Source organism: Hippopotamus amphibius, chromosome 6, assembly GCF_030028045.1.
Source record: "Hippopotamus amphibius kiboko isolate mHipAmp2 chromosome 6, mHipAmp2.hap2, whole genome shotgun sequence".
Taxonomy (NCBI): Eukaryota; Metazoa; Chordata; class Mammalia; order Artiodactyla; family Hippopotamidae; genus Hippopotamus; species Hippopotamus amphibius.
The window spans coordinates 33,306,858-33,334,237 of NC_080191.1; the positions used below are offsets into that span (position 1 = coordinate 33,306,858).

The 27,380-nt window shown below is 39.5% G+C and overlaps 1 protein-coding gene across 11 annotated transcripts in view; it reads left to right on the forward strand.

The window, feature by feature from the left end:
• NCOA7 (nuclear receptor coactivator 7) overlaps positions 1-27,380 on the forward strand; it is a 146,566-nt gene that overhangs the window by 32,394 nt on the left and 86,792 nt on the right. The window contains exon 1 of one of the 11 annotated variants that reach the window (XM_057738480.1): positions 21,503-21,951. The exons of the other annotated variants lie outside the window; for them this stretch is intronic. The gene's annotated coding sequence lies outside the window, so the exon portion shown is untranslated. Of the gene's footprint in view, positions 1-21,502; positions 21,952-27,380 lie in introns of those variants that run through there. 11 annotated transcript variants of the gene reach the window in all.

Here is a 27,380-nt window from a genome sequence, read left to right on the forward strand (position 1 = left end):
TTATGACATTGTCTCCTTGAGGCCTTTCCTGTTTCATTTAATCCTTTACCACCACCCACAGGCGTAACTCGATGTGCCCTCCCTTGCCACTTGACCCAAGGCATTGCTAGGCTTCCATATCCCTTCTCTTGGGGCCCTGAACATAGTCTGTCTTTGGATACACCCAGTAGCACTCTCATCTTCTCTGTCTTATTTGCTTGTGTTATTTATTGTCAGTTTTCACTTTTATATTTCTCACAGGGTCTAGCTGCATGCCCTGCACCTAATAGTCATTCACTATGAATGATAGCCAACATGTACTATGTAACAGAGACTGACTTCTGTACTCATCTAATCTCATAATTACACTGTTATCGTCCTAATTACAGACAAAGATGCTAAGCTGTATCACAGATATTACGTAATTTGCCCAAGGTCACATAAGTATGAAGTAGCATATCTAGGACTCAACCCTGATGTACCTGACTTCACAGGCCACGTTCTTAGTTATGTCATATTCTTCATTAAACTGTGTTGAATTGAATTTTCTAGAACCTTATCAGTTACCCATATAAGGATAAGTAGGACTCGCTGATCTAAATGATATAATAATTAAATGTGTTTAAGTACTAAACTGATATTTTCTGATTTTCAGTGTAAAGGAATTATTAGGAACTTTGGAACAAGCTAGGGAATCTCTGCTCTTTCAAGGAAACTTTGTAAGTTCCTACATACCAACAAAAAAGTCAGCAATCTCCTGACCTCCTTCTGTATTTTGGGGGTATATCAAGGACTCCCCTATTATTTCTTCTCTAGATTCAGAGTTAGAGACCCTAACAGGTGAAACTCTCCCAGCTTGGTCACTTCTATTGTAAAGGTACTGACCTGATACTTGAGCCACAGGGCAAGTGTTCATGCATTTTTACATCTCTTTTCCTTCATTTACCAAAGTTTGCATAAACAAAATGGTTAATGTCCCTTTTTTTCCTGTACTTATTTTGTGGTATGTCATACCAGTGAACATGCAGCAGGCCTGCCTGCTTGTTTTAGCTTTCTGTTTCTCGCATGTAAATGTAAACAGTATTGAACAGGATAGTGGGCCAGGTTTAAAGAGACTGGGGTGGCCTATGGTTTGCAAATGTGATTCAGCATCAAATAAAACAGACAGATGAGTCAGCACCACAGAGCATGAATCTGAGCGTCCTAGGGATGAGAGGGAAGATGTTAGTTGGATTGAGGGATCTGGATCTCTTCCTAAAGCAGGACAGGAGGTGGTGGAGAGCAAGAAAGAGGGCTTTTCTTAATGGTTCTGTTACTAGAACCTTGCAACTGATTTCACTTGAAGATGGTGATTTTGAGGTGGATATATCATGTACTGAAATGAGAAATGTAGCTTGGTGTTTTCGAGACAAGGTTTATTTAGTGTGAACAGGGAGTATGAAGTACATATAGAAGAACCGGAAAACAAGGCTATGGATTACATCAAAATTTAAAAATGGTATTTATTGGTTTACTTATGGAGTACTTGACAAACTAGATGGCCAAAATATGAGCCTGTGAACTTAGAAAATGGTTAAATTAGAGGCCAATTATTCATGCTTAAAATATTCTTTTCTATACTTAGGAAAAAAGCAACCATGAAACCTTAATTATACTTCTAAATCACTCTATGGCATTTAAAATACAGTTTATACATATATGTTCAAGAACACATCTGTTGTGCAAAGCAGAATAGATTCAAATTTAATTGGTCCTGCTTTTGAGTAGGTGGCATGATTCGAATCAAATTACTGTCATGGATGATTTGAGCTAAGTCATTAATCCTTCCATTAATTTTTCCTGGGTATGTGAAAATGTTACAGGTGATTATGACAACCTTGGTGCTTGTTCTTCACGGTTTAGAGCTTGAAGAGATTTTGGTTTAGAAGCTGTGTAATATGTAATTTAAAGCAGATGAATTTTGATATTTCAGATTAATTTTGTTCACACAGCAGAAAGCTGAACGGTAATTTGGTTATTTCATTTTCAGAAGGTAATTGAAGCAGATGCTGGTGAGGTCATTGGGGAGTGAGCCATCTCCATTTCAATGGCTCCATCATTTTTTTTAAGTGCGGGGTTATTTCCTTTTGCTTTGCTAAATCAACTGCTTTCACTAGATAATGAGAGAAATTAAATTTTTTTAAACCACAACTCTGAGCTTATATAATCAGGATTTCAGGATTTTTTTTTTATAAGAGTAGATGTATTTTAAATGTAAAGATGAGTAATATGCACACATTATATATATGAAAACATAATTTTTCTTTTATAAGAGTATATGAATTTTTAAAATAAAAGAATTAGTTATAAACACGTATATTTATCTTTAAGGGAAATTTGCACTGTCTTAACAGGTCACTGAAAACTTAAAATTATAAAACTGGTTGAGTTATAAACCTAATCTATGTAATCTTTACCTTCTTCCTGTTTTTTTTAATTTTTAATTTTTTTATAAATTTATTTATTTATTTATTGACTGTTGGGTGTTCATTGCTGTGCACGGGCTTTCTACAGTTGCTGCAAGCGAGGGCTACTCTTCGTTGCAGCGCATGGGCTTCTCAGTGCGGTGGCTTCTCTTGTTGTGGAGCAGAGTCTAGGCGCATGGGCTTCAGTAGTTGCAGCACTTGGGCTTAGTGGTTGTGGCACACAGGCTTAGTTGCTCCACAGCATATGGGATCTTTCTGGACCAGGGCTTGAACCCATGTCTCCTTTATTGGCAGGTGGATTCTTAACCACTGCACCACCAGGGAAGTCCCTTCCTGTTTATTTTTAATGCATAGGAAAATCTTTCTCTAATCTTGAATTTGGCTTTTATATTGTCTGATACAAGTAGATACTTAAGACATCCCCTAGTTCTCTGACCTAATCAAAGTTAAGACTTTATTAGAGTCATATGACGTTTATCCTCAAATTTGAAGTATATTGTTGTGTTAGGAGGAGACACTTATTCTTATATCTCAGACAGACCTTATGTGCCTGTGCCTGTTAAGCCTAGAGGACATAGTGCCGAACACAGCAAATGTGGGTCTTGCTCTTATGGAGATTACTTTTCACAAAGACATTAAAGAAACATAAATGCATATGTCAATAGGAATTGCAGTGTTTGCTCTGAGGGAAAATGACAGGATGTTATGAAAGAATTGCAAGGGAAGTATCCACATTAGACAAGAGTGATGTTCAAGAAAGAACTCTGGAGAAAAATGACATCTAAGCAGACGTTGGGTATGAGCAGGACTTTCCCAGATGATCTATGTGTTTAGGAGAAGGGCTGAGGAAAAAGGAAGGGAGGGACTATTCTAAGTAGGGGAAAACAGACTCCAAATCCTTAAGGTGGGACAAAGCTTGGCAGGTTCTTGCATCTGCAAGAAGGTCAGTGTGGCTGCAAGAGAGTACATTTAGTGAGGATAGCACAAGGAGGGTGGAGAGTAGGCTGGGGCAGGTCATGCAGGGCCTTGGTGATGTTTGGGAATAAGGATTAAGCATGGGTGGGGGTGCCATGACATGAAATGGGAAAACTGGAAAAGTCACAGTTTTGAGAGGGACTTTCAAGGCTTTAAGTTTGGATGTGTGAATTTTGAGGTGTCTGTGAGACATCCCTTTGGAACCACTATATGTGCAATTGGGTGTGTAATCTGGAGTGAAAATAGAATGGTCTGGGCTGAGATAGAAATTGAAGAGCTGTTGGCCCCAGCCTTGGGAATGGATGAGATCATGCAGAGAGAGTGTAAAGTGAAAAGAGAACAGGGACTTCCCTGGTGGCGCAGTGGTTAAGAATCCACCTGCCAATGCAGGGGACACGGGTTCGATCCTTGGGCTGGGAAGATCCTACATGCCACAGAGCAACTAAGCCCGTGTGCCACAACTGTTGAGCCTGCACTCTAGAGCCCTCAAGGCACAACTACTGAGCTTACATGCCACAACTACGGAAGCCCATGCGCCTAGAGCCCGTGCTTCTCATCAAGAGAAGCCCCTGCACTGAGAAGCCCTTGCACCACAACTAAGAGTAGCCCCCACTTGCCACAATTAGAGAAAGCCCGTGCACAGTAACAGAGACCTAACGCAGCCAAAAAATAAATGAATAAATATATTAAGAAAAGAAAAGAGAACAGAACTAAGGAATGGGGAACAGAATTGAGTAAACCCAACATTTAGTCATCTGGCAGGATAAAATCCAGAAGTGGAATCACAGTAGCCGGAGAACAGACAAGCACCTCAAGAAGGAGAGAATGATCAGAAGCTTTGAAAGCAGAGAGCGGTAAATTAAGATGAGGACTGAAAAGTATGTGTTAAGTTTGGCCACTTGGAGGTCACTGATGATTTGAATAAAAGCAGTTTCAGTACCATGATGTGAGAAGCCAGTTTAATGTAAATGAGAAATAAGGGAGTGGAGACAGAGCTTCTAGGCAGTTCTTCTGGGAACTTGTCTGGGAAGGGAAGCCAAAAATTAGGGCCATGGCAGGAGTGAGATGTGGAGGTCAAGGAAGGGTATGTTTTTGAAGATGGAGGAGGAAGAGAAGCTATTTGAGCATGTCTGTCAGGTAACGGGTATGATCAATCAGACAAGGGGTCCCTCAGAGAGGCTAGCTTGATGATTGACCCTTGTGTAAAGTCATGAGAATATTAGCAAAGCAATAAAGCAGGAGATGAGCCACACCAAGTTGCCTGTGCCCTGTCCGTCCGGGGTCTGTAACGATTTCACTGTGTATATTGATGGTACAACCCTCTCCTTTGCTGATTGCTCGCTCTGTGCCAGGAACTTTATAGACATGACCTCATTTAAATCTCAGGACAACCCCTGAGCTACATGCTGGTATTTTCCTTGTTTTGGCAGGTGAGGAAACACTTTCAGAGTGGTTTAGTGACCACTCACAGCTAGTAAGTAATAGAGCCAGGAATTCTTCCTTCTTGTGTCTGACTCCAAAGCCTTTGTGAACCACTACCTCCATAACACCCTCCAAGTATAATATAAAAATAGAATAAGTCTGTTCCATAATAGAAATTTACAATTGTAATATCTTCTTTGAAAATTTTATAGAAATTTTCCCATAAAAGGTTTTTCTAACAGTTACTTAAATAATTTATTAGAATGTATCCTCTTTGTAGTATATGTCCAAAGGTAATTGGAGAATTCTAAGTGTTTAGGTTTACTGAGTAGAACTTTTGGGTATTATTTTAAGAAACAGATGTACCAGCTTGGAATTAGAGTACTTTGGTATTAACTTTTTTTTTTTTTTACCAATATGAATTTAAAAATAAACTGTATGTGAATTTTAAAATATTAATGTTTTAATATAAGTATTCTGTTGTGGGTGAGCATCAATCATTCCTGTCTATTTTGAATGAAAAATGCTAATATTAATGCTGTGGGGCATAACATTTGTATAGGAACTTGATGGACAGTATGTTTGATGAGAAGGGCTGATCGGGCCTGTTGAAGTATCCTCTTCTGTGTACAGAAAGCAAGGCACTAGCAAATCTTCCTGCATTTTCAAGTAATAATGTGCCATGGAGAGTCGGTAAGATTTGGATAACAACTGGTGAATTTCTTTTCCTGCATTTAGAAATCTTCCATGACTTTCTTTTAGTGCACAATTTCACAACAACTTAATTTTATAGGCACATCGTATGAGAAACTTAAGCCCCTCTCTAAGAGTAGGTCTGGGATGTAGAAGCACCAGGTAATATAGTAACTAGGTAATGTCCTGGGGGCTTGAAAGAAGTGATTGAGAGATTAGAAAGAAAAGACAGCATTTTCTTAAATAAGTGTAAAGTTTATGCTAACTTGATATCTCCTTTTCTTCTTCCACTCCTCATCTTAATAGGCACCATGTCTAACTCCAGAAACATAAAATCTTATAGTTGAAAGACAGAGGTCATCTGGGCTACCACACTATGGCTGGAAATTCCACTGCATCTGACAAATAGGCCTTTTCCAGCCTGGATTTGAGCTTTTCCAGCCAGAGGAATGTTCCAGGGACTCCCAAGGCTACTTGTTTCTTGCTTAAAAAGCTCTTGTTAGTAGACAGTTATTTTTTAATTTTTAGTTAAAATTTATTTCCTATCAACTTATTCTACTCATTCTCAGTTACTTAGGATCCACACAAAATAAATAAAATCCCTCTTTTGTATATTATCATTGCATATATTTGAAGATAACATCATATTCTCTCTGAACCTTCTCTTTTCTGGGCTGACTATCCTAAGTTTCTAAATCTCTTCACATAAAATAATTTCCAGGTTTTTCACCATCTTGGTATGGTCTTGATTAATATATTTATAGGAATATTATTTGTTATCCTTACTTTTGTTAATACAGTATCACATTTCACTAGTTTGTTGACAATTATATTCATACTGAGGGAAAGAGTGTTTTTCCTTGTGAATTGGAATTTTAATTTTATCTTGTTTTCCATCCATTATTCTAATTTTCCAGGAAGTTTGAAGCCTGATTTTTAACATCAAACATATTTGCTGTCCTTTCCAGCTTGGGCCAAATTATATAACCTGAACAGCATGCCTTCTATGTCCTTATCCAAATAGTTGATAAAAAATGCTGGATTGGAGAGCTTTATGCATTTTGGCATATTGGCACCATTAGTAGTTAAATAATTATCTTTAAGTCTTTCAACTTGCTATAAATCAATTTTTTTCTAAGTTCACTTAACCAAATTCTCTAGCTCAGCTATTTCCATCTTACTTTTAAGAAGGTAGCAACATACATTTTCAAGAGCCTTAGTGAAATCTTGATATACTGCCTCCTGTGACATGTCCATCAATATGCCAAATCTAGCAGCCCTATTAAAAAGAGAATTATTTTAGTTTGTATTCACTGATTTTAGCATATCCATAGTGGCTCCAAGCAGCCAATAATTCATCTTCAAAGAATCACAAATGATTTGTCTAATATCTGTCATTTTACTTTCCTGGGAGTTGGTGTCAAGCTGCTTTTAGTGTGTCATTTCTAGAATCTGTGTTTGGTTTTTTTTTTTTCTGGACAGGATTTTTTTTTTCCGTTAATCTTTCTCCATGATTCTTCAGAAATTATTGGTTCTACCACACAAGGAGTTGCTTCTTATAGGGCTAGAAACTTCATCCTGGATTTCATTTTCTTCTTAGCCTTGGATGCTCTGTGCTTTTCAGTTTCTCACCTAGTCTGTTGGATAGAGCTGCAAAATAGGATTGGACTAGATCTACTTTCTCTCTCTTTTAAGTTAACTTCATCCAGGGTGCCATGGGCAGTGGGCCTGTTGCTTCTTATCCCTTCATCCCCTCAACATCCTTAGAATTCCCTTGTTACTTTTTGCTTTGCATTGTTTACAAACTTCTATTCATTCTGACCTTCAGCTGTCCATTGTTGTTCTTATAGGTTTGTGTCATTTGCTTTTTGCTTTTGTTTGAGTTTCATTATGTGCCTTTCTGCCATCCCTTACTTATGCCCATTGAAAACATGGGTTCATCAGGAAACATTTGTTTCTGGAGATGCTTTCTGCTTTGCCTCTTCAACAGGCTTATTTGTGATGGAGTTGGCAGGGCTGTTTTGAAAGAACATATACCTCTTGAGCCATTTCCTTTTTAGACTCTGGCCTTGAAGGTCATACTCGTCTGTCCTTTCCCTCAGCAAACATTTGTAAGAATGCACATATAATAACAAGATGCTTATAAAGTAGTTACAATGGGATAGGTACTGGAACCGGTGTAACTGCCAAGTGCTATGACTGTCCAGAAGAGCCTGGGTATCATCATCAAAGAGGTGACATTGAGCTGTCTTCAGATACCATGAGGAGAGAATGAAGGAGGGAAGACTGTGTAGATGCATGGTCACGTGAAAGTGCATGGGATTGCATGTGACTGGGACACAGAGAGAGATTTCTTTACATCATTTGGGTCAGTTGTCTTGCACTATCTACCGTATACTTTGATATTTTCCTTTTGATTTACAGTTACAATCTTCAGCTGAGAAGTAGGGGGAAAACATGGTTGAAGACCCAAATCCACAAGATTCCTACCCAGAACTTGCAAGTCAGTAGAGAATCATTTCAGGTTTTTTCCATTGTGGATCACTCTCTTGACCATGTGTCTGAACACAATCCTCTGGACTGATCGTTTTGATAATTGTTAGGAGGTTCTCTGCTGCTTTGTCCTAACTAACCCAACCTGGTCATATTTTGGTTGCTTTCAAATCCCTTTCCCTTACAGGGAGCCCCAGTACTTTACTCTTTCTCTTTTAACTATTATAGCAATCAATAAAATACACACTGCATTAATTTATTACTTTCTAGGTAAGAAATCACAACACTAATTCACTGGTAATGCAAATGAAGGACTGAAGTTTGCGTTCTGGAGAGTGAGTCCATAAGCCCACAAACTACTGGTTTTAACAAGGTCACTGGTCAGTAAAGAGGCTTCATTTATGGTCTGTGAGGGTCTAGCGTACCAAAGCTACTCAGAAGTTGAAATTTTAAGTATAATTTTTTAAATTTTATTGAAGCATAGTTGATTTACAATATTGTGTTAATTTCTGCTGTACAGCAAAGTAACTCAGTTATACATACATATATTCTTTTTCATTTTCTTTTCCATTTTCTTTTCCATTATGGTTTCTCACAAGGTATTGAATATAGTTCCCTGTGCCATACAGTAGGACCTTGTTGTTTATCCATCCTGTATATACTGGTTTGCATCTGCTAATCCCAAACTCCCAATCCTCCCTCCTCCACCCCATCCCCCTTGGTAGCCACAAGTCTGTTCTCTATGTCTGTGAGGCTGTTTCATAGATATGTTCATTTGTATCATATTTCAGATTCCACACATAAGTGACATCATATGGTATTTGTCATTCTCTTTCTGACTTAGGAGTTAAGTTTTTTAAATCAGCTTTGGCTGATAGGCTACTCAAAATCCACAACCAGGTATAATGAAACAAGTTTACCTCCTGGGGAAGTGCTGATACAAGTGGGAAGTTCTTCGGCAGGACTCGTGAAGGACAGCTAGGATCTCAGCAGCTTCTGTTGTTTTCTATAGCCAGGCTGGTCCAGATCTCACACCACTGTGATGTCATCATCCGGTGTCCCCAGTGTGGCATGGTATCTGAGCCTGCTCTCTCCCCTAGCACATGTTCTGCCCACCAAAATTCTGTTACTAGTTTCATTTTCTTTCTGGAGCCACTGAATAACTTTCTTTCTTGCATCTTATATAAATTATTTTCCAACTTCTAGAAATTGTGTTTAATGAAACAAATTAATTTTTTTTCACAATAATTTTTTTCTCCAATCTGTGTTACCATAGGATGCAACTGTAGGCCCTAGAAATTTGGCGACTTGTTAATTCGAGCTCATAAATTTTAAGTGATTCTCATAGTTTGACCTCATTGTGGCAAAAATGACAAATTAAGGAAAAAGCAGAAACCAGGAAAGACAAATGTGTTTAGAGTGAAGATCACACACAGACACAGACAATATTCAGTTGTCTAGGCAGGCAACTAAAACGCTTAGAAATAAGTGGTGCAGGTTTTTGGTGTCAGTCAGGGTGGAGGCAGGAGATGCTTTGGGGGGTTTAATACCCTCCCCCATACCACCCCAAAGAAATATGCAGTCCTAATAAAAGGAGTCTGCTTGCTCAGCAGATGCAGCTTTAGGACAAATCCCCAAGTCTTCCTTAACCCTTCAGAAACTCAGTTCTGTGCCTCACTTCTTCCTGTAGAGAAATTGTAGAGTGGTTGCTGGCTTAAGTAGGGCCTCTTTCCCTCTGTCTTTTCTTTCCTTTATGCTGGTTCCACAAAATTGTTTCCTCTGAGAAATAATAATGGCCCTTAAAAAAAAAAAAAAAAACTGGCATGTTAAGCTGTGAAGTTTTCTTTTTTTTAAAAAATGATAATGCATGCAAACATATTTAGTAGGCAGATTATTGAGAAATGATAAAGAATCTTTAAAAATAAGATGTACTTTGATACATGGTGGGAGAGTATTAAAAGGAACTTGTGGGTGCTTATTTTTGGTTTTGTTTTTTAATAAATAAAACTGGCTCTAACCATGGAAAGCAAGCTGTCATGAAACACTTATCTGAAATCACTGGATACAACTAAAGTCAGTTAAAAATATTGATATAAATAATACCTATTATTAAATACATGTGGACATAAAATAGTCCTGCGCAGCTGTAAGAAAATTCTAAGAAATTTCAAAAAACATAATGAATACTTTTTGTTTTCTGAATAATCAGTCTCCATATGGTTTATGTTATTTATTTGTTATTTACTTAGTTTTTTATTTTTATAGACATTTAGGGCTAAAAAAATACCTTAAAAGCAACTTAAGCTAACTTCTTGGTAGAGATGAGTTACTGAGTCTTGAGAGGTTGTTATTTAACCAGGGTCAGCTAGTGGCTAGTTAGGGAATAGTCATCCATTCATTCATTCATTCCACAAATGTATATTTTGGTTCTGTTGTGTAGCCTGGATACTGTGCAAAGCACTGAGGCTACAGTGATAACTCAGACCTTGTCCCTTATCTCATGAAGTTTATATTCTAATGGGGGAACCAGCTATCAAACAGCTAATTGAAGTAATAATTGCTCAATTACACTATTGCTAAGTGCTACAAAGAAAAAATATTGATAGATGGCAGCACAGAGTCTGTAGCAGGGAGACCTAAACAAGTCTGAGGATCAGGGAAGGCTTTCTTGAGGCAGTAATGTTTGACCTGATCTCTGAGGAATGATACGGATAAGGTAGCTGAAGGGTGATGGGATGCATTCTTGGTAGAGGGAGAGCTTGTATAAAGGTAAAAGGAAGGTAAAATCAGTAGGAAGCAGCAATGGTGGAACATGGAGATTGAAATGGAGCAGAATCCAGGGTCTAGGTTGCTATAAACACCTTAATGAATAGTGGTGTGTACTCTAGTAAGATAGGGAACACCGCAGGGAAACCAGGGTTTGGGGAGGCAAATGTCAGGCTCAGTTTTGGTCACCTTGAGTTAGGTGTGCTGTGAGAAGAGCACGTAGAAAAGTGGAGTAGGTGATTGGATGATCCACAGGGAAGAAGCTCGGAGCGTAATTCTGAACTGGAGGTATAAAGCTGAGAGCCAGAGGTTTGGGAATAAAAATGGAAACCATGGGCAGCTTCTGAGAAGAGAAGTGTGAGGAGACAAGTCCCAAACCCGCTCCATTCTTGAGCTTACCCATCCCAGTAAGCAAGGCTGCCCATTAGCCTAAGCCAAAAATCTAGGCGTCACTTTTAACCTCCTTCCCCTCACTTTCCACACCTAATCCATTAGCAAACCGTGTGGACTTCACCTCCAGAACGTACCCTAAGTCCGTTCACTTCATCTCCTAATTCCCGTCACCTCTCTTCTGGATTGTTACCATAGCCTTTAGCTGGTCTCCTCACTTCCATCCTTGCCCTTTACAACCCATTCTTCACATAGGAGCCAGAGAAAAGCTTTTCAAACACAAATCATCTCATTCTCTGCATTAAATCTTCCAGTGGTTTTTCATAGGCCTTGAAATAAACTCCTTATTCTGGTACAAAGCCTGTGTGTCCCAGCCTCTGCCAACCTCTCTATCTCATCAGTTTCGCCTCCCCATAGCCAGCGACCTTCCTCCTGAACACAAACACCAGGGGATTAAGATGGAGAGACCCCGCCACACCAGGAAGGGGTGGTGTCAAGAAGGCCACATAATGTCTGGTCTGTGGTGTTGATTGCAGCCGAAGGGTCACGTGAGACCAGAATTAGAAATCGTCTACTGAGGCCTTACAGCGCCCAGCCCCTGCTGGCTCTGTCACTGCTGCGCCCTGCGTGGGGCATTTCCTGAAGCCAGCTCCTCTGTGCCTGCAGTGTCTCTGGGATGAGGGTGTAATTCTGTGCCGTCGAGAGGCTTGGTATCCTCACTGGTCAAGGGCACTGCACACTGAGGCATTACTCTGGTTAGAAGGAAAAATAGGGACTAGAGGAACAGAAGAGTCAGTGAGAAAGAGCATGGTTTTGACAGATTGCAGAGGTCCACCCTTTTTCCTTCTTTTCTTCTTTGTTTAATTTTTGTTGGAGGATAGTTGACTGACAATGTTGTGTTAGTTTCTGCTGTACAACAAAGTGAATCAATTATATGTATACACATATCCACTCTTTTTTAGATTCTGTCCCCATATGGGTTGTTACAGAGTATTGAGTAGAGTTTCCTGTTCACCCTTTTTTATGATTTGGGAACAGCAGTAAATGGTAACAGTAAGAAATTCAACCAGTATAAAAGATTGTAGCACACATGATTTTTAAAGTCCTCTGACCTTATTTTTACCCCTCCCCTCTGCGATTTCGGTTCCCCAAAGCTAAGCTGTGTAACAGAATCATGCCTATCCTTTCAGAGATATTCAGGCATATATAACCACGTTTCATCTTACTCACGATAGCTTCCTTTTTTAAAACTTCATGTGGTAAACCAGAAACTAATGATCTAGTAAGTAAAATTGCTGAAATCAGAAAATCAAAAAAAAATGCTATATACGATATAGACATGTTTCCATGATAGCTCCATTTTTTCTGTATTACAGTGTTGCATTGAATTGCATTTTATACATATCTTTGTGTTTTTGTGCAAATATTTCTGTAGAATAAACTCCTAGCAGTGATCAAAGCTTATGTACAGTTAAAATTTTGATAATTACTCCAAATTGCCTTCCAAAAATTTTGTCCCAGTTTTTGCACTCCCACGGGGTTTTTCATAGGATGTTAATCTTTCTGCTGTAAAACACATGCCTTTTAAAAGTTGCTACGTGGGGATGTCTTGATCTATTAAGTTTCTCCCTCCCCCTCCCTTCCTTCCCTTTTCCTGTCATTTCTGTCTTTCTTCCCTCATTTTATGTCTGTCTTAATTTTTTCTTTCTTCTTTCTTTCCTTCCTTTCTTTTTTCCCTGCCTGCTTTTCCATCCGTACAGTCATCAGTATTTACTGAGAAGCTGCTCCACACTGGACAGTGTGCTGTGACAGCTCTAAACAGCTAGTGTCGCCTCGAGGAGAGGGTAACAGATTGCATGCCTGCCTGCGCGGGCCCTGGATGAGATTCTGCAGGCACTGACCTGTGCTGGTTTGAGAGCGATGAGTGTAATAGGAGCGCTCACGTACCTTGTGTGAAGAGAAATGGAAAAGACTGGAGGTATTTAGCCAGAAGAAGAAAAAAGTCTTGGTGTGAGGGTGGGTGTGCTCTCTGTCCCACATTTGGAAAGGCCTGCCAACAAGGAGCAGAAATCTCAGTTCTCCGTGGTACAAGGGAGAAGTCAAACCGGCGGATGGAAACTTCAGAGGCAGATTCTGGCATTCAGCTCATGAAGAACTTTATAAATGCCATTGATTTACTTATAAGTCATCATTGTTCAGTTAGTGTTCCTTTTTATGCAAGTGGGAAAAAAATCTCCAAGAGCAGACAGGACACTAAGAGTGGAGGACTTCTGGGTTAATATACTGTGTCTCTCAGCTGCTTGCTCGTCCTTCTCAGACCCCACGTGGAGCTGCCGGGGTGGGCCTAGACCCTCATTATGCGGTGACAGGCAGACTGCCTCAGCTGCAGCCTCACATCTTCTTGGGTGGGAAAGAGCTCATGTAGTTGTCCAACTCAGAGTTTCCCTAAGTGAAAACTCCCATTTGGAAGAAAAACAAAAATAAAAACAGAAAACCTCTGGTTTGGGAAAGGCAGCCTGGGAAGGAGCACGCAGTGGCCAGTGGTCTGCTGCACTCGGCCCGTCTTGCTCAGCAGGAAGGGCAGGTTCTGCTGCTCTGCTAGTGGACCTGTTGCCCGCGTAGCCTTAGGGCAGCCCCAGTTCTGCTCAGATCCCTTCACTCGCATCCACTGCTTTGACAAGGTGGAGGAGGAGCCTTCTGGGAGCTGCACTTCTCTAGTGGCTGTCTTCTCAGGGCGTAGATTTGGGGATCAAGGGATTCCTTTGGGAGTTGAGCAATTACAAGTCCATTTTGTTTGACAAATCAGGGTTGTTGTTTTTTTGGCTGGCAATACAATTCCATGTAAAAATTTAGCAGGCTTTCATTCTGTTTTCATTGGCCACACACCATGGCTGGAACCCAGAACCACAGATTTGGCGGAGCCGTGGATGAAGATAGAATTTGGCTTGGGAATTTTGGTCTCTCAGCGATGGGCTGATACTCAACCCATCTCCTTAGCCGTGAGAGTAGCACTACCCTCTGGGTCTCTGCTTCAGGGCAGTGGAAACCAGTGACCTGAGCTGGGGAGGCACGCTTGATTTCCTTCTTAGGAGCCCTGGACTGTGTTTCTGCTGCATCTGTGCAATGTGGCCATCATCACGTGTGTCTGGCAGAGGGAATCACTGGAGGTATTTCGGAGGGGCCTGAGGAAGATCAGCTTCTCACAAATCCTCATCTCAGAACAGTGAAGTCCCCTACTTTCCTTGTACTAACTTTATTTTTTTTAAGAACTTTTATTGAGATATAATTGACATACAGTACCTTGTACTAACTTTAGTTTGGAGCAGGTAATTTGGCTTTCCCACCTCTGCAAGATTGCAGATCACCATACTCTTAGCCACAAACAAAGGTTTTCTCTTCTCCAAATTGTATTTTCATCTGGCTCTACTCTGAGCAGATCAATTACAGCCTAAACTTGTCTCTTTTTGGAAGACCTTACTGAAGGCGAAATAAGTAGACACTTTACTCTAGAATCCTAAAAATTCTCTTAAGTCCCCTAATAATGCAATCCTGATAGACACATGGTCTAGTTTTAGGATATAGCAGGCCTCCATTTTATTGTCACATGGCAAAGATGGCCAACATTCCAGCTGCTATCCAACTCCAGCTCAGCCAGTCCACATTTTGGGGTCATTCACATGTAAATTTACATAATAGTCTGAGTTCTCTTTCTGGGGGTGGTGGGGTCAAGTAACAAAACAGATCAAACCAGCTTAGAGGAAAAAAGGAGTTGGGGGATTTGCTGGCACCCATAAGGTAAAAAGTCCTGGTATAGTTTTCAGATTTGACTTAAGGAATACCTTGATTGGGGGCCCAAATAATGTCATCATGACTCAGTTTCTCTGTATATAAGCTCTTCCATTCTTTTGCCTTCCTTCCCAGGGTTTACTTGATAAATACTGACAACACAGGATCTCCCCTGGACAACAGTAGACAGAGTGTGTTACCTGTGGTTCACCTGAGTCCTGAGGTTCACTCTGATTGGACCAGCTTAGATCACATGCTGGTTCTGGGCAGCAGTGCAGGAAGGGCCTCAGTGCTTTGATTGGCCTGGTTCAAACACAGCTGACCCTTGACCAACACAGGAGTTGTGGGCGCTAACCTTCTGTATAATCAAAAACGCACACATAACTTATCATTGGCTCTCCATGTCCGTGGTTCTGATGTGCCATGGTTCTGCATCCACAGATTCAACCACTCCCGGATCACGTAGTACTGCAGTATTATTACCTATTGAAAAAAATCTGCGTATACGGGAATCCGTGCAGTTCAAACATATATTGTTCAAGGATCAACAGTATTTTTTGTCCCTGGAGCTGGGGTGGAACCCTACCCACATATGGTGGTATTAAAAGTGGGGGAAGGGTATATTTACTGAAAATTGGTCCTTGATGGCAAAACAAGGAAAGGATTGTAGGTAGGTCAGAAAAAGTCTCCTGCAATTACCTGTAGTGTGTTAGATACTGAACTAGGCACTGGAGTTGAAGTTTTAAAAAGAAGAATGATATATGTTGAGTCTTGGTGAGTTTCTAGTCAGTGGAATGTTTGGAAAGAGTCTGTAAATATAATCATTAATCCCATCACTGGATAATTCAGTGAGATGACTTTTAAGGAGCTTTCCTACCTGAAATTTTATATGTGCTTCTTGGAAAATAAAATGGAAAATATAAATTTTTTATTAGTTTAGGTAATTATTTTATCATTTTAAATATTTATGATTTTACCATTTTAGAATCTTTAATATTGTGACAACTTTTTTTTTTTTAATTTTTTTGATGGGGACCATTTTTAAAGTCTTTATTGAATTTGTTACAATATTGTTTCTGTTTTATGTTTTGGTTTTTTGGACACAAGGCATGTGGAATCTTATCTCCCTGACCAGGGATCGAACTTCCACCCCCTGCACTGGAAGGTGAATTCTTAACTACTGGACCGCCAGGGAAATTCCCTTGTGACAGCTTTATGTAGAAAACTGTCTGAAAACTCGATTTCGTGCTTTAACATCACGAGTCCCCTAAAACAATATCTGAATATAGAGGAATTAATATATATTGATGAAGAATGCCTTATTTTTTCTGTGTGTAATAGTTTGACTAAGGATGTAATAGTTGATAAATGCTGAATTTTCATCTTTGCCCATGTTGCTGTGAAATTGTAGTGTGTGATATATGGGTTACATTTTTAGCCTTGCCTTTTACTGACTGGGGCTTCTTTGCTCTAATCCACATAAACAGCAATGAAACTTCCCTTTATTTGACTTTCATTTGAACTATAGCTAGTATCCTCCCTGCAGAGAATCTCAGTGATAGTTAAAAACATATTTATTTTCCCTCATCTTGTAAAATATTATCATTTATTTTGGTTTTGTTCAGAAGCCTTCTTCAATCTCAGCCAAAATAAAGTCCAGCTGAGTTTTCTTATGGCTTAATGCAGGAACATGGAAACCCACAGGAAATTTGGATGACTATTATTCCAATATTATAGAGGTGTAAAAAAGTTCCATAATGTGTGTGAAAATTAAAAGGAATTTCTCAGATCAGAACACTTAAAAATATACAAACAAGTGCAAATCTATATGAAATTACCTTGCCTTTTATCAACTACTACTAAAAAATCAAAAAGAAAATGTAATAAAATCAAAGTGAAAGTTTCTTGGTAAAGACTGCTCTTGGAGAGGGTGGTTTGATTACTCAGTGGCATATCATGAATTTTGCTTCACTTCCATGTGCCAAGTGATATATTAGGTATGAAGAAGAATTAATGATAGTAAAGTCCAGTTCTCTTTATCTGGGGAAATGGGCAGGTTTTGAGTGGTGGGGAGTTGTTAGGTCTCAGGGTAGGTGTCCCCCTTAAAGCACCTTATATTCTTAAATTAGTACATTGGCTTTGGGTGGAGTTTGATTTCTGTCATTGTAAGCGTATCGAACAGCTTCACTTGTGGCATTAGTCCCTTTTAGTCTGTGTGACATGGTGGGATTCAAGGATTTTAACAATTTGTGGAATTTGACATAGATAACTTGTAAATAGCCTGCTTTATCATTGCAGCACTGAGGCTTGTTTATTACCCATCCATTCATTCATTCATGCCCCATTTTATTCCACAGAGATTTGAGGCACCTTATAAAAACTACATTTATGTAACCCATGTATATAAGAAGACTCGTTTTGGTCCAGTCCCAGCATTAAGTCACATTCAGAGAAATAAGTATGACAGTGAAAATAATTGAAAATAATTCAAATATCTACTTCACCTCTCAGAAAACATCCAAAAGGGGAGTAAATGCAGTATATGTAATAGAACTTTTTATTTGTTTGTTTATTTATTTTATTGGCTGTGTTGGGTCTTCATTGCTGCATGTGGCTTTCTCTAGTTGTGGCAAGCGGGGGCTACTCTTCATTGTGGTACGCGGGCTCCTCATTATGGTGGCCTTTCTTGTTGCAGAGCACGGGCTCTAGGTGTGTGGGCTTCAGTAGTTGTGGCACACAGGCTCAGTAGTTGTGGCTCATGGGCTCTAGAGTGCAGGCTCAGTAGTTGTGGCACATGGGCTTAGTTGCTTCACAGCATGTGGTATCTTCCTGGGGCAGGGATCGAACCCATGTCCCCTGCATTGGCAGGTGGATTCTCAACCACTCTGCCACCTAGAAAGTCCTAAAAGAGAACTTTTTATAAATTCTCTTTCCCCATCTCTCTGAACTTTTACCTGGCTGTCAGCTATCTCCCTAAACTTTCCCTGTCTTCTTGAAACCTACACAAAGGGTCTCCTCAAATCCAGTCAGTCCTTACTTTTGCCCTTTTTTCCTCCCTTCTTTTTTTTTAGGCATCTTTTCTTCTGTTTCCTCTCTCACTATATGTTCTTCTCCGCTTTTCTCCTTCTCCTAATTTATTTCTCACACTTGTGTCAATAAGCCCAGAACCCGGGAAAGGGGAAAACACTGAGAATCAAACCCAGAGTTTCCCTTGGGAGGTAGCACAAGGAATGAGATTGCAATTATCCTCATATTAATATATTTTCTCTTTGTTACGCTTATAAAGAATTGTAAAATACTAATTAAAAACTGAATGTCCAGGCCAGGGAACATATGAATTGAGATGAAAAATAGAACACTAAACGGCATGTTATTATTTGTGTAGTTGACTCAGAACTACAGTTGACCTTAGAACAACATGGGTTTTAACTGCTCAGCCCACTTATATGCAGACCTTTTTCAGTAAATATATAGTCAGCTCTTTACATCTGCAGATTCTCCATCCCTGGATTCACCCAACTGTGGATTAAAAGCTTAGTACAGGATCCGGGGTTGGTTGAATCCGTGGAAGCGGAACTAGCTGATATGGAGGGCCGACTGTGGGACTTGAACATCCATGAATTTGGGTATCTGGCTGCAGGTCCTAAACCAATCCCCCATGTACACCGAGGGTTGACTGCTTCACGGTTAGTGATATAAAGGGACTCCTTTCCATAGTTCTCCCTAATCATGAGTGGAGGACATACCAGTTCCCCCGATGACAAAGCCCTTCCCAGCCTTTAATTCTGAAATTATATAGGAATCACGTCCTAGATAAAAGGAACACTAAAATGTAGTGGTAGTGTCTTTAACATCCATAAAAGCAACTTATTGCAGTGCCTATGTGTGGAAAGAGAGGCTATGAAGCCAAAACATGGCTTAAAGATATTCTGCAGTAGGCCAACACAGTATAGTCCAAGACTGTATCTTACTGATGATCTGAATTGACCTAAGAATAAAACTTTATGTTGTCTGTAGCAAAAATGCAAACAGGAACCAAAGTGGTGGTATCAATGAGTGGAGGCTAAGTGGTAGCTGTCAGCCTTGGGCATGGGGGCACTGTACGGATGGAAGAGAACAGTGACTGCACAGCACGTGCCCAGAGGAAGGGGGCTACTCTTGCTCTGCTGCATCTTGTTTTGCTAGGTGGGGCTCTAGTCCAGTGCTGTTGTGTCTTCTAACTCTTCAAGGTGAGCCTGAAATCCAGATTTTAATGTAAAATGTCCCCATTTTAAATGCTCATCATTAAGTCATTTGGATGTTTAGAAAGCGCTTGTTGGGCCAAGCAGAACTTGCCAGCAGGAGTTCAGTCATCAAATTCTCATCAGAGGAAAGGGTAGCCAGCATGTTTTTTACATAAGTCTTCACCAATCTCACCTCCATCTTCTTTGCTGTGTGCAAGGTTGGTTCTCTGGCAAAGCCTAGCATCTGCTATTCTCCAATGCTCCAGTACCAGCTGGGTGTCCAGCCATTCAATTCAGTTCTTACTCTAACAGCTCTGAGTCAGTGTCCAACTCCACAGGTTTAAGGGCTCAGTTTCTCAAGAATGCCCTCATTCCAGATGCTACTTGTAAGTTCCACATCCCTAGTCAACCCAAACATGCAGCCAACGTGGCTACGAATTTGGTTCCTATGATCCCCTACTCAGGTTTGAATTTGCTTGAATGACTCACAGAACTCAGGAAAACACTTTACTTACATTTAGCAGTTTAATATAAAGGATAAATGACTCAGGAACAGCCCAGTGGAACAGAAGCATAGAGCAAAGTATGCGGGCAGGCGTGAGCAGAGCTTCCATGTGCTCTCTCGGTGTGCCACCCTCCTAGAACATCAGTGTGTTCACCAACCTGGAAGCTCTCTGAACTCTCATTTAAGGGCTTTCACGGAGGTTTCACTGGGTAGGCATGATTGATTGAATCATTGGCGATTGGTGACTGAGCTCAGTTTCCAGCCCCTCTTCTCTCTCCCCTCTCTCAAGGTCTGGGGCTGAAAGTTCCGAGCTTCTAATCAAGCCATGGTGTGTCTGGTGACCAGCTCCTACCTGGAGGCTATCTAGGCCGCTCCGTCCCTACCCCTCTTCCACACACATACCAGGAATCATCTCATTCACATACAAAGACATCTCATCACTCAGGAGATATCACATGTTCTGGGAATTCGGTGCCAGAAACCAGAGGAGGGAAAAGACCAAATACGATTTTTTGTTAAACCACAGGTGTTCTTTTTGGTTGGTTCCAAGCAAACTAGTGTACTTGAGAGATGACCACTGATGAGGTTTTTTGAAGACCCCGACCGAGACTGCCGTGTGATTGGAAGATCATCACCCTAGAGATGGGCCCTCAGATATGTGAGAGCAAGGCCAGGATTTTTCTTCAGAAATCTTTGTGAGGTTCACCCTTACACACAAATGAATTACCATTACCCCAGAGTTCTGCACTAATTCCAGAAGGAAAAATTTCAAAGTAGGTATTACTAGTCTCCCACCCCGTGCATTTTATTTTTGAGCAATGTCGCTTCCAAAGGATATGACCAGTATCTATTAATTGGAAGAAATACATCTACATACTGGATGTACACCAACTAAATTGTGGGCATCTGCCAAAATAATTTTAAAAATTTTGTGCCTGATATAAAGTTATTCTTTCTGAAAGTAACTGTCATGTTAGGAGTTATGATCCCATGTCTAGTTTATGACATTGAAATGACATACTGATTTTTTTTTCCAGGATTGTCTTCCTTCAGCCTTATTTTTCCTCTATGTATAGTTTAAGCAGTTAGCAGGGATTTAAGTTAAAATCTGAGAACAAGATTCCTGGCATCTTTGTGCTTGAAAATTTTCAACGTAGCTATGCTTCAATTAGTTGCTTGTTTTGCTTAAATGGCTTCAATAAATCAAAATTTTCTCTTTCTTCAGGAGAATTGTATCTCTGAAATATGTTGCTGTTTTGCTGAAATACATATGTCATTGAAATATACATCCCAGTGCTCTTTTCTGTAAATGTCACCAGAAAGTCCGAGCCTGTGATGCATTTTGAGTAAAAGATGTTTAAACAAATATTTAACTGACTTTAAAAAAAAAAGATTTTGGGGCATGCTAAGGGGCTCTAGTAAAAGAAAAAAATATTTGGAGAACTTTTTGGCTTTGGTCATAAACAGTGAATAACTGATTTCAGTAAAGATTAAAGAAATCAGGTATGAAAATGAGATTAATAGAAATACTGCCTGTTAAAAATTTTCCTTCCAATATCTCCACCTCCAAGAGGCTGTTTTGGAGTCACCCAACATTAAATGACAGCTCATATCTATGGTATGTTCATCGCACCTTTAGATTTCAGAGTAGTCCTGAGTAAACTGTTTGGTTTATGGTTTTGTCTTGTTTTGTTTGTTTTTTTTTTTTTTTTTTTTTTGAGAAATATGTGCTTACTGCCGGTCACTGCCAGGAGTGAACTTTTTCAAGAAACAGAGACAGTACATTGCATAGATACAGAAATGATTTAGACATGGGAAACTAAGACACTACAGTGATATGCTGCTCAGCTGACAACTATTTATGACACAAAAGCTAATTTAGCCAGTGCAGCAGACTGAAGAATGACCCCCAAAGATATCCGGGTTCTAATCCTTGAACCTGGGAATGTTACCTCTCTGGCTAAAAGACCTTGAAGATAAGATTAAGTTAAGGCTCTTGAGATGGGGAGATTATTCTAGATTATCTGAGTGGGCTTCTGAATGCAGTCTCAGTGTTCATATCAGAAGGAGGCAGAGGGAGATTTGACTGCAGAGAAGAATGTGTGACAGTGAAACCAGATACTGTGCTGCTGGCTTTGAAGATGGAAGAAGGGGCCGCAGGGAGCAGAGCTCTAGCAGCTGGAAAAAGCAAGGAAAGAACATCTGCATGGAGTGTGGCCCCGTGACTGATTTCGGACTTCTGACCTCCGGAACTGTAAGAGAATACCTGTGTGTTGTTTTAGACTACCAAGTTTGTGGTACTTTGTGACAGTAGCCATAGGAATCTAATACAGCTAGTTAGTTTGATGACATTAAGTTAACTACATAATACCACTGTAAAGCAAAAGGAAATTTGAAAACTGTCAAATAGTCATTTCTTAACATTTCTGTTTGCAGATTTTGGTTAACTTCTGTGTTGCTGTGTTTATCGGCTTATTCTTGACTGATAAGTAATAGAATTCCTGATATTTAAATATGATATTTACAGGCCTTTGCTGATTACTCTTAACGAAATGCAGTTCTCTCATTCCCTTTTCTGGTTCCCTTGCTCCGTTTGTGGTTGAGGTTATACTACTGTTGGCGGTGCTGTTGATTCCTCTGTAACTTTTTCAGGCTGTGACTCAACATCCTCATTTTTGGAAAAGGCAACCAGAGTCCCACACGGGCAATCTATATATACAACAAAAGCCTGTCTTGTTTCATAAATACAAGGCAAACATTCTACACAGCAGGCATCCACTTTGTGGCCGTACCACTGTCATCCTGGTAGTGGCGGGGGGCATGTAAGGTTCTCTGAAATGTCTGTAATGAACCCACCCCAAGCCTCCTCTGCAAGTGTGACGATTTGTTTATGTCGACTCCTGACACCTGCACTTTAATTACCAGAGTCCCCTCAGATCTGCTGATTCCACCACTGTTATAACAGCGCAAAGAAACCCTAGAAAAGGGAACATTTTGTGGTGTGTCCCTGGTTGGCATTCTATTTAGCAGTCTTTATTGCAACACAGTTGTTTCTTGAGGCCAAGGGAAGTTCTGTTACCTGTGTTCATCTGGATGGGTATATGGCTGGTTAGTGAACTCAAAGCCAAAGGATTTCTTTTTCTAACTGTATTAGTTCTTTGGAACCAGAGTATTTCTGTTTAAACTGATGAATTCTCTTGGGGAAGAGGGGGATTTCATGATCAAAATTAGACTAAATGAAAAAATGAAAGCACATTTCAAAGGGTGGCACTAGAATCAGGTACATCTACAGATTTTTCCAGGGATTACGCCTGAACGTTTGGTTTTATTTGATCATAATTCCAAGAGAGAATTTTCATTAGGTGAGTGTTTTGCTTGGTTTTTCAGTGATTCCCTCCCTCCTCCCCGCCCCACCCCCCAGCTTTAAGTTTGATTTTATGTGGCATTTGTCCCAGCTGGGAATTTGCAGTGGAAACGGAAAACTGACCTTCCATTTGTGAAATCACAAAATGAAATGGAATATCACACGTGATGTTCTCCTAGAAATAATAAACAGCTTTGTGCTGGTGTCTGTCTAAATTCATAGCACAGTTAATGAAAATTAATATTTACATACAGTGAGAAGAATAATGTCTAGACTCTCAGATACCTTATTTGTTGTGTTATACTGCTTTAGATGTTACATCTGGTTATTGAGCTCTTACTGGGAACCAGGCACACCTTACTTGTGTTTAATAGTACAAGTAAGCTTTCTGTGTACTACTTAGTTTAATCATCAAAAAACCCTATCTGAGGCCGTTATTTCCCTTTCACAGACAAGGAACCTGAGGTTGAGATTTAGTAACTTGCGCGAGGATGCATTACCTAACAAAGAATAATGAGGGTTCAAGCACAGATGTTTCTGGCCCACGGGCTGAGCTTATTCTGCGGCAACACCCCATTTCCCTGTGTCTGGAAATGGCAAGAGTCCGGTTTAGGCAACCAGGAAAAAACAGCCAAGACTCTGAAGGTCAAAACAGTACAATGACAAGGTTGCAGTGGAACAGCCAAGAGCAAGAACTAAGAGAAGATCCCCTGAGGGCCACAGACCAGCTCTGCCTGGCTTGGGGTTGCAGTGCAGCAGTTCACTGTGATAACTGGACTCAGGAGAAAAAATAAACCTCTGAACGAGATTTAGTGAAATGTTGTCATAGCTGTAGATGTTTAATTTTTTAAAATGCATTTGCTTGTAATTACAAAATTAATATATATTTTTGCTGTATAAAAAAATTCAACACCAAATTATATAAGTGTAAAGTAGAAGTAAAAGTTGCCCCTCTTCTCTCTCTCCCCATTGACCAACCGTTTTCCCGTACCTATATATCTAAACCTATGTACATATATAGCTAAATGGAAGAGTTGTTGGTCTTGGAGGGTTTTCTTTTCTTTTTTGTTTTATTTCACAAAAGTAGGGTCATCCTATAATACTATTCTATAACTTTTTAAATGGAATAATATCACATCTACATCTTTTATGTTAATACTCTTATTTACCTACAGAAGCAGTTTTGAGGAGAAATATTTGTATTAAGAAGGCTGTATTGGAGGGTGGGTGAAATGGGTGAAGGTGGTCAAAAGGTTCAAACTTCTAGTTATAAAATAAGTTCTGGGGATATAATGTACAGTATGGTGACTGTAGTTAGTAATACTATATTGTATGTTTGCAGGTTACTAAGAGAGTAGATCTTAAAAGTTCTCATCATAAGAAAAAATAAGCTGTGTGTAGTGATGAATGTTAACTAGACTTATTATGGTGGTCATTTCGTAATATGTACGTGTATTGAGTCATTATGTTGTACACCTGAAGCTAATATAATGTTATAGGTCAATTATATCGCAATTAAAAAAATATGCACAGCTATTACATGAGGTTTGGGAGGTCACAACTTGGACCTGACCTACTTGAATACTTCCAGTGACAGGGAGCTCCCTTTTTGTGAAGCAGCCAATTCCATTTTTGGATTGCTCTGTTAGAAAGTTGTATTGAACTAATGTTTATTTCTTTGTGACTTCTTCTCGCTCGTTAATGTGTTCTCTGGAGTTCCATAGACCAAATCTCATCCCCTCTTACCTGTAACTGGATGAACTGAGACACCAAGGGGTATGCTTAAGAAAATTAAAAAAAATGAAAACAACTTTAAAAAAAAAAAAAGAAAGAAAAAGAAGACTATATTGCTTCCATGGCTGCTCGATTTTGACATTTTCTACTTTTCTTCGTGGAGCTATTAGCTCCAAATTGTAGAGCAGAGCTTTTTTGCCTTTTTTTTTTTTTTTTTTTTTAACATCCTTTGTATATGAAGGGTGTTCTTTCTTGACCTCCGGATTTTCCCAGGGCTGGAAGCTGTGCACTGGAAGTTGTAATCAGAGGTGAGGGAGCACAGGAAAGTGCAGACTCTTAGGAAGGTTTAGTTTGGATTTAAAAGATTTTTTTTAACCTCAAAAATAGCTTTAGCACATTTCCTAATCTCAGCCAACTGTTAGAGCCAGACAGGACCTTGAAAATCATGTCAACCTCTTGCTTTTGTTTACCTTAGAAGTCCTGGAGAGTTTATCTTATTTCCAAAGAAGGTCACGACTGATTATGAGACAGCCAAACCCAGAACCTAACTCTTTCCTTCCTGTGAGCATGTTCCCCATTGAAGCCCACTAGACTGCCAAACCATTCTCCCCCAAATAGTTCAGAGAATTTCCGAAGTCCAATGGATTTTATTTTAAAGTCAGGATATATATATATGCCATAGAACACCTTTAGGAGAGCTCCTGGAGGCCCGGTGGCCATTGTGAATTCCTGCTCTACGACTTAACCAAGGCCCGTGACTTTGCAAAATGGCCCTAATTTTTCTCAGCCTTCCTTTTTTTATCTCTAACATGGAGATAAGATTGGTTACCTCCTTGGCCTTTTTGTGAAGATAGAATAATATTTGTAAAGTACATAACACAGCACCTCATTCATTAGTCATCTCAGTAGTAGTTCCTGTTAGAAGAAAGTTCTTTCAACCTTTCCATAATGATCTTTTTAAAAAAGTAAAACTCAATTTTTAAAATCTGATAGTATATAAGTGTTATTATTGTAGGAAGGAGACTTCAAAGACTAAATACTTAAAAAAATTATTTTCGACTAGCTGTTGTACATGGTTTAAAATCCAAAATATATAAAAGAGAAGTGAAAAGTAATTTTTCTTACTCGCTGTTTCAACACAGCTACTACCTTTCCTTTGCTGGAAACTCACTTTACTAAATTTTTTGTTGTACCCTTGTAGATGTATTCTGTGCATATACTCAATAAGCTTTAAATATAAAATGATTTCTATCTTCACTCTTTCCTCTAGTCTCTTGCAGATAGGGCTGTCTGTTGAGTCAGTAGCTGTAGATCAGCACTGTCCAGTACTTTCTGTGATGACAGAAGTATTCTATACATGTGTTGTTCAATACAGCACCCACTAGCATGTGAGTCTGTTGAGTTCTTAAAATATGGCTCTTGTCACTGAAGGGCTGAATTTAAAAATTTTAATTTTTTTTTGAATTTAATACTACAGGTGGCTAATTAGTGGCTACCATATTAAACAGTGCGATGCTAGATATTTATGTCTATGGCACTTTTTATAGAAACACATGGATCTCAAATTGTGGAATTAAGGAAAGAGTCATAGAGAACCACTAATTTAATATTGATGAAAGAAGTCTATAGTTTAATATATTTTTAATTTTATGTGGCCAATATATTTTCTTTTTTAAGTATCTAGATAAGGAGATGAGAGTGTATTTTTGATAACCTGTTGCTAATCAAAGAAAGCTGTGAAATGGCATGCTCGCAGGAGACCAGATCTCAAACAAATCAGAACATAACCTCACTTATCCATTTATTTATTCAAAAAGTATTTACTGAATAGCTAATGTGTACCATGCATAGGCCCTGGGAGTATGGCATTTAACAAAATCTAGATAAATCCCTGCCCTCATGAAGCTTTCACTCTAGTGCTAATGAAAGCTTCCTGACTCCATCTGGTATTTTTGTGTGTGTGTTGCATTCCACTGGAGGTCAGCAAGCTACAGAGGAGACCTCTGCAGACACAAAGAAAGGAACTTGCTCCAGGCCCTGGGCTTTGATGGCTGCCAGTGCTCTGAACGTATTTCCTTTACTAAAGGAAAAAGCTTCAGAGGAAAACAGTTTTCATTGAACTACTAAAAAATGCTTTCTTTAGCAGTATCACCTTTTTTATTTCTTTAGTGTGCTATCTCTGGGTTAGGATGTGAATAGGGAAAAAATTAGGTGTGCGTATGACTTACAAGTGCACACAATTTTAATGTAAAAAGAGCCAAGAGATTCCAAAATAAGCTCTTTAATATTCCTCTTTTAAAAATTGAAGTATAGTTAATTTACAGTGTTGTGTTAGTTTCTTTTTATTGGTTTCTGCTTTTTATTACTACCATATTTATACTTATGTTGTATGTAATTTGCCCTTTTTATGGGGGGGTGCTGCCTTGGGTCTTCGTTGTTGCATGCAGGCTTTCTCTAGTTGTGGCAAGTTGGGTGGGGGCGGGGGGGGCAGTGCTACCCTTCTTTGCAGTGCACAGGCTTCTCATTGCGGCGGCTTCTCTTGTTGCGGAGCACAGACTCTAGGCTCATGGGCTTCAGTCGTTGTG